At 34.6% G+C, this 12,467-nt stretch overlaps 1 protein-coding gene across 4 annotated transcripts in view; it reads right to left on the bottom strand.

Moving 5' to 3' along the window:
- DENND4A (DENN domain containing 4A) overlaps nucleotides 1-12,467 on the bottom strand; it is a 96,535-nt gene that overhangs the window by 71,641 nt on the left and 12,427 nt on the right. For 3 of the 4 annotated variants that reach the window (XM_016208621.2, XM_016208624.2, XM_016208625.2), the window contains exons 2-3: nucleotides 3,754-3,837; nucleotides 1,514-1,642 (exon numbers count right to left, since the gene is read on the bottom strand). The gene's annotated coding sequence lies outside the window, so the exon portion shown is untranslated. The remainder of the gene's footprint in view (nucleotides 1-1,513; nucleotides 1,643-3,753; nucleotides 3,838-12,467) is intronic. The other variant, XM_016208622.2, reaches the window with a different exon arrangement.

The raw sequence follows: 12,467 nt of genomic DNA, 5'->3' as shown, positions 1-12,467 counted from the left end.
TTGTTTTCATTCATATTTGAATACAGTAAATAACTACTAAAAAGGAACAAGTTGTTTGTTCATCAAGACATAAGAACAATTAATTTTAAAGTGGTGATAAAATCCTCTTACATTTATTAACAGAAAAGTAAATTATATATCACTCAGTTCTCTTGCCTTGTTGTTGCTATTGTTATTATCCATTTATTCATTTGGGGGTGGAGAGTGGTTAGAAAAGAAGGCAAAATATTTTAAGGCATGGTTGACAAAGTATATAATGCCAAGAACATAGCTGGCCAATTTCCAGGTGACTTTTTTTTTTAATATATATTTATTGATTTCAGAGAGAGGAAAGGAGAGGGAGAGAGAGGTAGAAACATCAACAATGAGAAGGTCATTGATTGAGCCTACAGCCCGGGCATGTGCCCTGACCTGGAATCGAACCATGATCGCCTGGATCCTAGGTCAACGCTTAACCGCTGAGCCATGCCCGGCTGGACTCATGTGACTTCTTAAAAGATCTAAATGCTTTTTAATTGATTTGGGAAGTCTATAATACTGAAAATGCACCTCTACTTTTTATTTTTATTATTTATTTGTTTTTAAAAAATATATCTTTATTGATTTCAGAGAGAGGAAAGGAGAGGGAGAGAGAGAGATGGAAACATCAATGATGAGAAAGTCATTGGGATGGAGCCCACAACCTGGGCATGTGCCCTGACCGGGAATCAAATCCTGATCACCTGGATCCTAGGTTGATGCTCAACCGCTGAGCCATGCCCAGCCAGGCTACTTTTTGTTTTAAATCAACTGTTTATACAGTAAATTTGAGATTTAGAAACTAGGGAGAAGACATTGTTAAAAATTACATGGCAAAGGAAATACAAAAAATATTTAATATAGAAATGAATAATATTATTTCCTAATAATTTATTAAGCCAAGAGACTTCCATTGGCATGTGAAATTTATGATCTTTAAGGGAAAATACTAGATAGATATGAGAAAATGCCCTTGTTGGCAAAAGTGACCAGAAGTTACTTGGAAAGAGCGTTTGAGGAAAGCATTCTTAGTCACACACAAAACTTGGTTGGGTTTTTAGTTCAGTACATCAAAGCAAAAACTGTTAAACAATTAGAGATAAAATTTTCTTTCTTTTATTCTTTCTTTTTTTTAGGTAAATTTCTTTAAATTCATTTTGGAAACTGGGGGGTCACCATGCAAAACAAGCATTTGATCCAACAGTTCCCTAAGTATTCACAGTAATATAAAAGCCTGAAACAACTTTACTCAAGCTGAATAATACGTAATACCACATTATTAACCAATTATTGTTTTTAATTCTTCTTTATTCAACAAAATATAGATAACTTAAGGAATTAGGTCATAAAAATGTTTTAGGCATCTTCTTAAAATTTCAGATATCTGCTTAGCTAGTATTTCAAATAAATCTATTTTCTTTGAGAATAGCAAATGAGAAGGATGTGCTCTCTATTCCTTCAAGGTTCATGGGAACTAAATTAAGAAAGCTCTTACCCATTCAGCAACTAATAGAGACTTGTTTCTCTCCCTTTCAAGCTCTGTCCAATCAATTCAGGTTCTTTTTTATTTTTCATATAGTTCCATTAGGTCAGAGTAGTTAAGCATTTGTTACTTAGGCTAACCCTAGGGACAAGAAAAGGCAAGAGTGGAAATCAAAGGTAGCATTTTAAGGATATATGAAAAACAAAAAATCTAAACATGAAAATTTTACCAAATAATACCGTTATTGAAGTGGTCAAATGAGTGAAAGTTTTTCGGATAGACCTGATATACAGCCACAATTTCAAGACACATATAAAAATAGTCTATAACTCAATGGACCAATTCGACTGCTCCTCACTCCAGTTCACTTATATAAGCTAGAAGAAATTTTCTTTTTTTAAAAACATAATTCCACAGATAAGAACTTAATTCAGCTCTTTTCCTACATTATCAAAACTAAACTAAAGACCAGACCCCCCAATCTCATCCTTTTTAAACTTTGTCTCTCATTTTTCTTCCAAACAAGGTAATCTATCTACTGTCCTTCAAAAGTAGTTTTGCTCTTTTCCTCTTTCACAAAACACTAAAGCATTTCCTCTTTCTAGTCAACATATGTTCATCATATTTTTCAAAGAATTTAAATATATGTGGATTTCATTTAAACTTTATTAATTGTACAAAAGAGCATAAAGAAATTACACAATCCCATACATAATAAAAAAAATGGTTTATAGTTGACAATGTTTCCTAGTTTCCTTTGAGAACAGAAAATACCCTTCTTATCCTCAAGCAGTTATAATATAGAATACAAATACTTTATTATTTTATTCATTTAATAAGCATTTTTCTAAAGTGCTATAATATTCATAATTATACTGACTACATAATATTCCATCAAATAGAAATAGTATACACTATAACCAGTACCCCATTTTCCCATTCTCAACTAGTCCCAAAGTATGGCAGATAAGTGCTTAAAAATATTTGTTAAATGAATGAACAATTCATTTTATAATCTTTCTTAAGCATGTCTTTTTTCTTTAATTCAGAATCAATATTCTGAACTTCAATTACCTTAAATACTGTAATTGTTGTTAAATGTAGGATAGACATAGATAAACTAGATGATCTGAGTCAAGTAAACAAAAACCAAAACAATCAGGAACTTAGACAAAATTAGAAATTTATTCAAGAAGTACTTGATTCATTCATTCAATAAAGTTTTCATAAATACTTACTACAATCTCACACTATTCTAGGAGCCAGTGACAATACTGATGAAAGCAACATCCTCTTTCAAGGCATTTCTTATTGAGTTCTACTTTTTCACATCTCTTTCTATACTTTTATTCTACCTCTAGCCATCATTTCTTCTATCTCCCTTCCAGATTCCAAGTGTGTGCTGTCATTATGACCAAAGTTTCTCTACCATTTTCTCTCTAAAGCCTCATATGCACAAACATGATGATCCCTATTTTATCATCCCTTTTCCCCATCTCCTTGAAAACTGGCATTCCTTCAGCATCAGCATTCTCTGGAAATTTTGAAAGGAAAGAAATCTTATTTGTATATCATATTTAAGGGTAGGTTAACTTTCTTTTGAAAAGGTTAAACCCACACAAGGCAAACCTGACTTTTTAAAAGTAAGTTTTATTAACCCAAATTGATGAACTATGTGGAGCAAACTTCTTGAGCAAGGGAGGCTTACTTACTTGTCTCCTAGTCTACTTTGGAAGCACCTCCCTTCTCAAAACCAGTTCCCAAGCAAAACCCAACAACAACAAAATCAAAACATAACTTAATTTGACAACAGCCTTATGAAAGATTAGCAATCCCTGATTTATTTTTTAAAAAGTTAAGGTAGAAATAATAGCCATTTAGAGGGAAAGGGATCTTATTATTAGTCATAGTCCAAGCCTTCATTTCATAGCCAAAGAAACTGAAGCACAAAAGTGGCTTACTTAAGGATACCTAGCTAGTAAGTGGCAGCCTGGGAAAGAACTCAAGTCCTTCAATCCAGTGTTCTTTATATTTGAGGTTGCTACCTCTAATAAGTGGTCATTAATACTGATCAAGGGCACATCTTAAGACATCTTTCTGTAAGTTCTTTGGTGTCGCTTGTTACTCATAATCATTATGTGGGGAATATATGCCAAATTCTGGTTAAGAAATCTGGTAAATTAAACTTTCAGTGTTTAATACAGAAAACAGCTAACAGAAATAAGTCAAAATGAAAAACAAAAACTACTTACACATTACTGAAAGTCTTTCTCTGAAAATGATGCCAGATCTCACCTTGTGAATTCTGCAAGCCTCAGAGTTTGAGAAATACTGTACTGAAAAGAACAAGAATTAAGCTTAAATTAATTCCAATCAAATATTCCCCCTACAATGTCTTAAGGTTCTGTTAACAATGATAATTTTCAAACAAAATGCTTGCATATATTGTTTTCATATGGTTAAAAGCCAATAAGTAAATTTCAAACACCAGCTCTTTCAGAAAACACATTTCAGTCAAGAACAGACACACAAAAACACAGACAGAGCAGATAATGGGAGAAAAACAAGAAAGGAGAGGGGAGAGGGGAGAGGGGAGAGGGGAGAGGGGAGAGGGGAGAGGGGAGAGGGGAGAGGGGAGAGGGGAGAGGGGAGAGGGGAGAGGGGAGGGAGGGGAGAGGGGAGGGGGAGGGAGGGGAGAGGGGAGAGGGGGGAGGGGAGGGGAGGGGAGGGGAGGGGAGGGGAGGGGAGGGGAGGGGAGGGGAGGGAAGGGAAGGGAAGGGAAGGGAAGGGAAGGGAAGGGAAGGGAAGGGAAGGGAAGGGAAGGGAAGGGGAGGGGAGGGGAGGGGAGGGGAGGGGAGGGGAGGGGAGGGGAGGGAAGGGGAGAGGAGGGGAGGGGAGGAGAAACGAATAATGACATAAATAAGTAAATATACAGAAACAGTGAGTGTGAGAAAGAAAAGCATACTACTTCTGGGCATTATATACAGTATCTCATTCCTACAGGAAAAATATAAGACAATTTAAACATTAACTCAAGTAACTTTCGTATACATAAGCAGTTTCAAAGAATACCCAAAAGTAATTTCCCTTTATTACAAATTCTTTAAATACTTGTATTAAAACTGAATCAGCATGCAGGAGGCAGCTGATCAATGACTCTCCCATCATTGAGGTTTCTATCTCTCTCCCTCTCCCTTCCTCTCTTTGAAATCAAAGATACATTTTAAAAAAAAAATTGAATTAGTTATATCAAATCCTTAATATGGTTAAGATCTCATCAAGGAACCCAGGTCTTACATCCAAGATAATAGATGTTGTTGTATTATGGGATTCAATATGCTATGAACATATTTTCTTAAAGTTGAGTAATTTAGTAAGTTGTAGTAATGAGTAATTTTAAATACCAAATGGAAAGACGATGCCACTGACAAAGTCTTAGAGTATAACCAATCCAACTGTACTGTACCAAATCACTGTGGGTTAGTTACATAATGCTGAAGACATGCACAGGCAGGAGTTTTAGTGAGAGTCAAAAACTTTTGCAGGAAAGCAAGTTGAAATGCAGTAATCACAAGTAGAAGAAACCACAGCTTTAACCAATATGGACTACCTACTAATGACAAGGAAACAGCAGCATCAAAGGCACCAGATTTACCTAACTTGGTTTGTCTGTGAAAAGAAAGAAAGAATGGTGGAAAGGGCCTAAATCGAGTCAAGATTTGATAAAATGTCTTGGAATGGAATGGAGGGTAAAAAGAATGAATGAGAAATAAGGTTAAATACAATCCTGTTACATTTTGTACTGCTAAAACTGGTCAGGATGGATATATCTTTTAAAAACTGGACACCACTCTACAAAATAGGTACAGAAACAAACCAAAGAAAAAAGTATATGTGGTGTGGAAAGACTTGTTAGTCATATTTACTCAGCCATCTGGAACATTATATTTGAACATGATTATGCAAACATATAAATGCACAGAAATATGTATGCACACAAAAGATAAGGACAGAGAGTGAACATCTACTAAATCACAATGAAGCTATTACCAATAAGACAAGCAATAACCAGTGTTAGAGAAGTTGTGGAGAAAATGGAACCCTCATTCACTGCTGTTGGGAATGTAGACTGGTACAACCACTATGAAAAGCAGTCTGGCGTTCCTCAAAAAATTAAGAAAGGAGCTACCATATGACCCAGCAATCCTTTTCCTGGGTATATACACCAAAAAACTCGAAAACATTTATTTGCAAAGATATATCCACCCCTATATTCATTGCAGCATTATTCACGGTGATCAAGACATGGAGACAACCAAAGTGTCCTGTGATAGAGGACTGGATAAAGAAGATGTGGTGCATGTATGCAATGAAACACTACTCAGCCATAAGAAAGGATGAAATGCTGCCATTTGCAACAACATGGATGGACCTTAAGAATATTATGCTAAGTGAAATAAATCAGTCAGAAAAAGCTAAGAACCATATGACTTCATTCATATGTGGGATATAATATTGAAACTTGTAGATACGAACAGCAGTGTGGTGGTTGCCAGAGGGAAGGAGGTGGGGCATAAAGGGTGTCTTAATATACAGTGATGGGAGAAGATATGACTTTGGATAGTGGGCACACAGAGCAATATATAGATCTTGTAACATAGAAACCCACACCTGAAACTTACATGTTCATATTTACCATTGTGACTCCAGTAAATTTAATTTAAAAATAAATAATCACAATGAAAATCAATCTCCTTAGTTCTGAGATAAATTTTTCTATTATTGTTAAATTCTAGACTAGATCAAGTGAACAACATAAAATAATGCTACAGAAAACTACAATGGGGATTCCTAGATGTATAAGAACATAAAAAGGAGTCTTTTACTGTGTTCAGGGAAACCCTGCCACTCATGGAAAATTAGGTTGGAACTAGTGTATCTGGTTTTCCCTTGAGAATATGGATCTGGTCTGGACTGATCCAGAACAAAATAGAATTATCTGAGTGTTAACATACAGATAGTTACCTCTTGTCTCTCCAGGCTGACTATAAATAATTGAAAGGCAGGAACTCTGTCTTTTGTTTCTTTTGATTCCGTCACATAAATTATAGCAGTTAAAAACACATGGTAGGTGTGAAAATATTTATTAAATAAGGTCAGCACAGGAGGAAAAATAAGAAAGTTAAGACACCACAGAATCATAGGATTTTAGAACTAGAAGGATACATGGAGATTTAGTTTCAATTCTTTTTATAACGGAAGAAATTGAGGCATATAAGTTAAACATCTTGCCTAAGATGAAATGCATCAATTTATAACTCAACTCTCATTTGATTTGGAGTTCTACTATACTATACTTCAACTGAAGAATGAAGAGAAGGAAGCAATTTCCTGGGGAGACCTTTGTGTTAATTAGTGAACATGGGGCTTTGATGGACAAAGAAAATTAACAGGTAAATGGAAGAAGTTAAATTGGTTAAAGAGAGAGTGGGTCAATTAACAGGTTAAAAAAAAAAAAAAAAAAAGGATGACCAAAAATAAGACAAAAGAGTAAAATACAAAAGGAAGAAACTTGAACAGAGAGATATGGTAAGAAAAAGAATTAAAAAGATGGGGTTGGGGAAAGTATAAAAGTAAAAAACAGTGCAGAAATGAGAAAAACTGAGAAATGATGAAATGGAATGGGGAAATGGTATCTGGAGAATTTTTAATACTATTTACATTCTTTTAAAATAAAGAAACTATGAGATCTACTATTCCTATAGTCAAATCAGATTCACTATAAACTAACAGTAACAACCAATAAATTATCAATCTTGTACTGAAAATCTGTTCATATTCAGCATTGTGTATGAAATGCAAATATATCGTGCTTAGCAGTCTAGAGTGACAGGGAAGTCTGATTTAAAATTTTGTCTCTTGCACTATCATTTTTACTTAATTTCCGATATACACACCACTCCCACATAACAAAGTTCTTACTTCCTCTGAATTATTATAAACATTTGTTAGCTGGTATCTAAAATGAATTGTTGCCTCCACTGGAATCTTCCCAAAAGTTTCTCTCAAACACACATCTGTTTTTTCTTCTGTATTTCACAGTCATACATATACAAGGTACTTGAAATAGTATTCACTGGGGTGAATAAAAATACATTTACATAAGTTGAGTAATCTAAAATTCAGCTATACTAATATATAATAAAAATGAGATCCACTGATTAAAAATATCACCTTTTTTGAAAAGCAGATATATAAGATTTATAGTTCTGTCATTTGATTAATGCTTAACATTTCAATTTCTTAATTTCATCACCTATTTAAAGCTACTTTAAGCCTTTTTAAAATTCCCTTTCCACTTTTCCCCACAAACTGTAACATATAACAAATTTATTCGTTAATAAGCACCTGAAAAGGATTTTGAGAATTGATTAATAACTGAAAACAACTTTGAGAGTTGTTAATGTCCCAGTTAATAATGACTGATACAATTTTTTGATTTGTAGGACTTACTAGGTGATCAAAGATTACAAACAAAGGAAATCCAAATATTAACATGCTTGGAAGAATTGTTAGTCCTGCAAAAAAATTTTAAAAATAAACTTTGAGCCCAACTGGTGCTCAGTGGTTAGAGTATCAACCCATGCACCAAGGGAACACCAGTTCAATTCCGGGTCAGGGCACATGCATGGGTTGTGGGCCCGCTCCCCTTTAGGGGGTGTACAGGAGGCAGCAGATGTTCATTGATGTTTCTATCTCTCTCCCTCTCTCCCTTCCTCTCTCTCTAAAATCAATAAAAATATATTTAAAAAATAAAAATAAACTTTGAGGTACTACATCATATCCAGTAAATTAACAAATATGAATAAAACCATTAAACCAAATGCTGGTTGGTGGTGGTGTAAGAAAAACAAGCACACTTAAAAACTGTTAATGGTACTATGAATTAGAACACTTTTTCTGAAAAGTCATCTAGTAATTACTTAAAACTAATTGTATTCTTATCAACAACTTATTCTATTTTGGTAACATCATCAAAAAATAAATATATCTTATTTTTAAATATGTTTTTATTTATTTCAGAGAAAGGAAGGGAGAGAGGGAGAGAGAAAAATCAGTGATGAGAGAGAATCATCAACTGGCTGCCTCCTGCACACCCCCTACTGGGGATCGAGCCTGTAACCCAGGCATGTGGAATTGAACTGTGACCTCCTGGTTTATGGGTCAACACTCAACCACTGAGTCACACTGGCTGGGCAAAAAAATTTTTGAAAAAGAAACTGTTGGTCTAGATTATTTATAACCTCTTTAAAGGTTCACAGAATTTTAGAGTAGAAAAGGACCTTAAAAATCTTTTGGGCCCTGGCTGGTGTGGCTCACTTGATGTGGTCCACGCACCAGAGGGCTGCGGGCTTGATCCAGGTGGGAGGCATGTGAGAGGCAACTGATTGATGTTTCTCAAATCGATGTTTCTCTCTCCCTTCCTCTCTCTCTAAAAATCAATAAAAACATAGTTTCAAAAAATATTTTTGTTTAACCTCATCATTTTGTTGATGAGTAAATTCAAGTGTGGAAAGGCAAATCTGACTTGCCCAAAGTAGCACAGTTCATCAGTAGAGAAGCAGGACCTGAAACTATTCCAGATCTCTTGCTACTATACCATGTAGACTATTCTACAGAAGCCTGAGACAATGATCCAGAATTGACAAGGATTAGCAGATCAGTTTAGTGAAGCTAGGTGACACATTGCTCTTTTTAAACTTTTTGATGGCCAGGTCCAGCCCTAGACAAAGCATAACTTCTATTCTTTAAACTCCCTTAACCTACTTTTAACAATCAAATGAACCTCCAAATCTTCCCTTTCTTTATATCCCCAAGGAAATGTGTTAATCCCACTGATAACTGCTGCTCACTTTCAAATTTCTATCACCAACCGTGACTCTCTATTGAGATCCAAGAGGCCTGCTTGATAACTGTATCTGTGTATCTAACACCCGAAACAGAACTATTTCTTTGGCAAATCTCCAACTTTAGACCTAAATACACTTCTCTGCCATACACCTACTTGCACTCTAAAAATTCAGCAGGAAGGGCATAAATTTTAATCTGGGATTTTGTGTGCATTATCAATTGAGATAGTTCATATTCTCAAGGGAATGTGGAATCAAGGGGAAAAAAAAAATAAACAATGCAAGGGAGGGGTGGGGGGGTAAAACACCAAAAAACAGTTCAAGAACAGAACAACCCATCCCAGAGCAAAGAGAATTTATGGTCCACACAAAACACATTTCTTAAATAAGTATAACAAACATCCTCAGAAAACTAAAGTAGGATACTAGAAAAGTAATGAGCCATGAAGAATCAACTAGAGATATTAGGTGTTAAAAATATAACTGAAATCAATAAAAAAAAAAAAAATATATATATATATATATATATATATATATATATATATATATATAACTGAAAAATTTAAAATCAGATAGGTTAAATAACAAAATGTCATTAAAAATAAATCAATGAGTAGATGATCAGAATGAGATGTTAAGAAGGCATAAAGAAGCTGAAAATATATATTGTAAAAGTTTTAAAATACAGAGGCTTAAGAGAATGAGAAGACAACCCACAGATTGGGAGGAAATATTTGTAAAATACATATCTGATATATAAGACTGTTATCCAAAAGAGTATATGATTCCAACTATACGACATTCTGGAAAAGGCAAAACAATGGAGACAGTAAAAAGATCAAGAGTTGCCACTGGTTAGGGAGGAAGGATAAATAGGATGAGCACAAAGGATTTTTAGAGCAGTGAAACTATTCTGTATAATACTGTTTTATAGTGGATATATGTCATTACACATTGTCAAAACCCACAGAATGTACAATGCAGAATGAATTCTAATAGAAACTATGAACTTTGAGTGATAATGATGTATCAGTGTAGGTTCATTAATTGTAGCAAATGTACCACTCTGGTAGGGGATGTTGATTGTGAGGGAAGCTATGTCTCTGTGGGGGGCAGGAGTGTATGTGAACTCTCTGTACTTTCTGTTCAATTTTGCTGTGAATGTAAACTGCTCTAAAAAATAAAAGCATATTTAAAAGGAAAAAAATTAAAGAATTAGCTTTGAACCCTCCCCAAATATGAGGCTAGGAAAATTAGAGTCAATATCTAAATAACTTTCAGAAGGTGAGGAAAAAAAACAAATGAAGAAATAGTTGAGAAATAATGCCCAATAATTTCTAAGAATTAAAGATATGTCAGTTTAGTATAACAAATAAGAAAAAAATACCTAGATAACTTATAATCTAAAAACACCTCAAAGTGAAAATTCTAAAAATTCCTAGATATAAAAAGTAGTTTACCCACTCAAAAAAAAAAAATCTAACTCTAGACTTCTAATCACTAACAGTGGATATAAGAAGATAATGGAACAATATTTTTTAAATATTGAAAGAAAGGAAACTTTATATATATATAATCATTTAAATGCACGGGTGAAATAAAGATATTATTAGGAATATATAAGCACTCAGATGATTTACCAAGAAAAAAGTTAAACAAAAAAAATCAAACTATTGGTCTAAAGATCACTTAAACTGTACAGCCTTAAAGACTCAGAATTTTAGAGTGAAACACTGTGAGAGAAAATATTGTAGTAGGAAAATAAACAAATCTAGGGACACTATAAGATATGGCAAGAAAGGGTGAGTTAATAACTTCAAGGTTCAGTATTGCTAAGTAAACAATGGGAGTCAGGGAGGAAAGAAAGAAGGAAAAAAAAAAAGGAAAGCATATCCATAATAATCCTGAACATCAAAAGGCTAGAGAACCCTAACACGGAAGGGGTGGAGAGGAGGGAAAAATAGAGTACTATGAGAGCCTACTAAGATACATGTCTTGTTCAGGCAGAAGATACAGAAAATCAATAAGCTAAAAAATGTGATAGACAAGTTCTACCTGGTTTGGCTCAGTGGTTAGAGAGTTGGCCTGTGGACTGAAAGGTCCCAGGTTCTATTCCAGGCTCCATCTGCCTGTGCTAGAGGCAACCAATTGGTGTCTCTCACATCAATGTTTTTCTCTCCCCCCCCCTCTCTGAAAAGCAATGGAAAAAATATTGTTGGGTAAGAATTAAAATAAAAAATTTTTTAAAATTAATAGACAAAAATAAATATGAATATGACTAAGTAAAGGGTAACCACCAGAAGAACAAAAATAGAATACATAATTTTCAAAGTGGCACCAACATTTTTATGTATCTTTAGAAAACAGTAAAAGAAAGAAAGGAAAAGAAACTATGGTAAATAGAAAACATAAGATGGCAGGAATAAGTCCTAATATAATAATATGAGACAAGCCCTAGCAGGTGTGCCTCAGTTGGTTGAACATCATCCGGTGCACCAAAGGGTTGCCAGTTGGATTCCCAATTGGGGCACATACCCAGGTTGTGGGCTCCACCCCCAGTGGGGCGCATGTAGGAGGCAGCTGATCAATGTTTCTTTCTCTCGTTGTTTCTCTCTCTAAAAAATCAATAAAAATATTTTACAAAGAACAATAAGAAGAGACAAAGTTTAGCATACTAAAAAAATTATTAGAAAGCACTTTTGGAGGTAACATGCTAGCCTTCTTACTGATCCTTGAACAAACCAGGCATGTTCCAGTCCCAGGGCCTTTATACTTCCTGCTCTGTCTGCCTGAAATAGCTTTCCTCTATGCCAGCAGAGCCAGCTGCACCTCAGGTGATGAGCCAGCTGCATCTTCAGGTCCTTCTTTCTAAAAAGTCACCTTCTTAGTGAGACTTTCCATGACTGCCCTATTTAAAATTTCAACAACTTCCCACACCCAACATTCATACTCTCTCTTTCCTTGTTTTAATTTTCTCATCTTATCATTTTTCACTAACGTACTATATATTCTACTTATTCATTTTATTTATTATCTCTCTCTACAGGATTGGAAGT

Source organism: Miniopterus natalensis, chromosome 1 (genome assembly GCF_054644295.1).
Source record: "Miniopterus natalensis isolate mMinNat1 chromosome 1, mMinNat1.hap1, whole genome shotgun sequence".
NCBI classification, from domain to species: domain Eukaryota; kingdom Metazoa; phylum Chordata; class Mammalia; order Chiroptera; family Miniopteridae; genus Miniopterus; species Miniopterus natalensis.
Note: the sequence above shows the minus strand (reverse complement) of the source record. Positions and strands in the feature narration are given on the sequence as shown.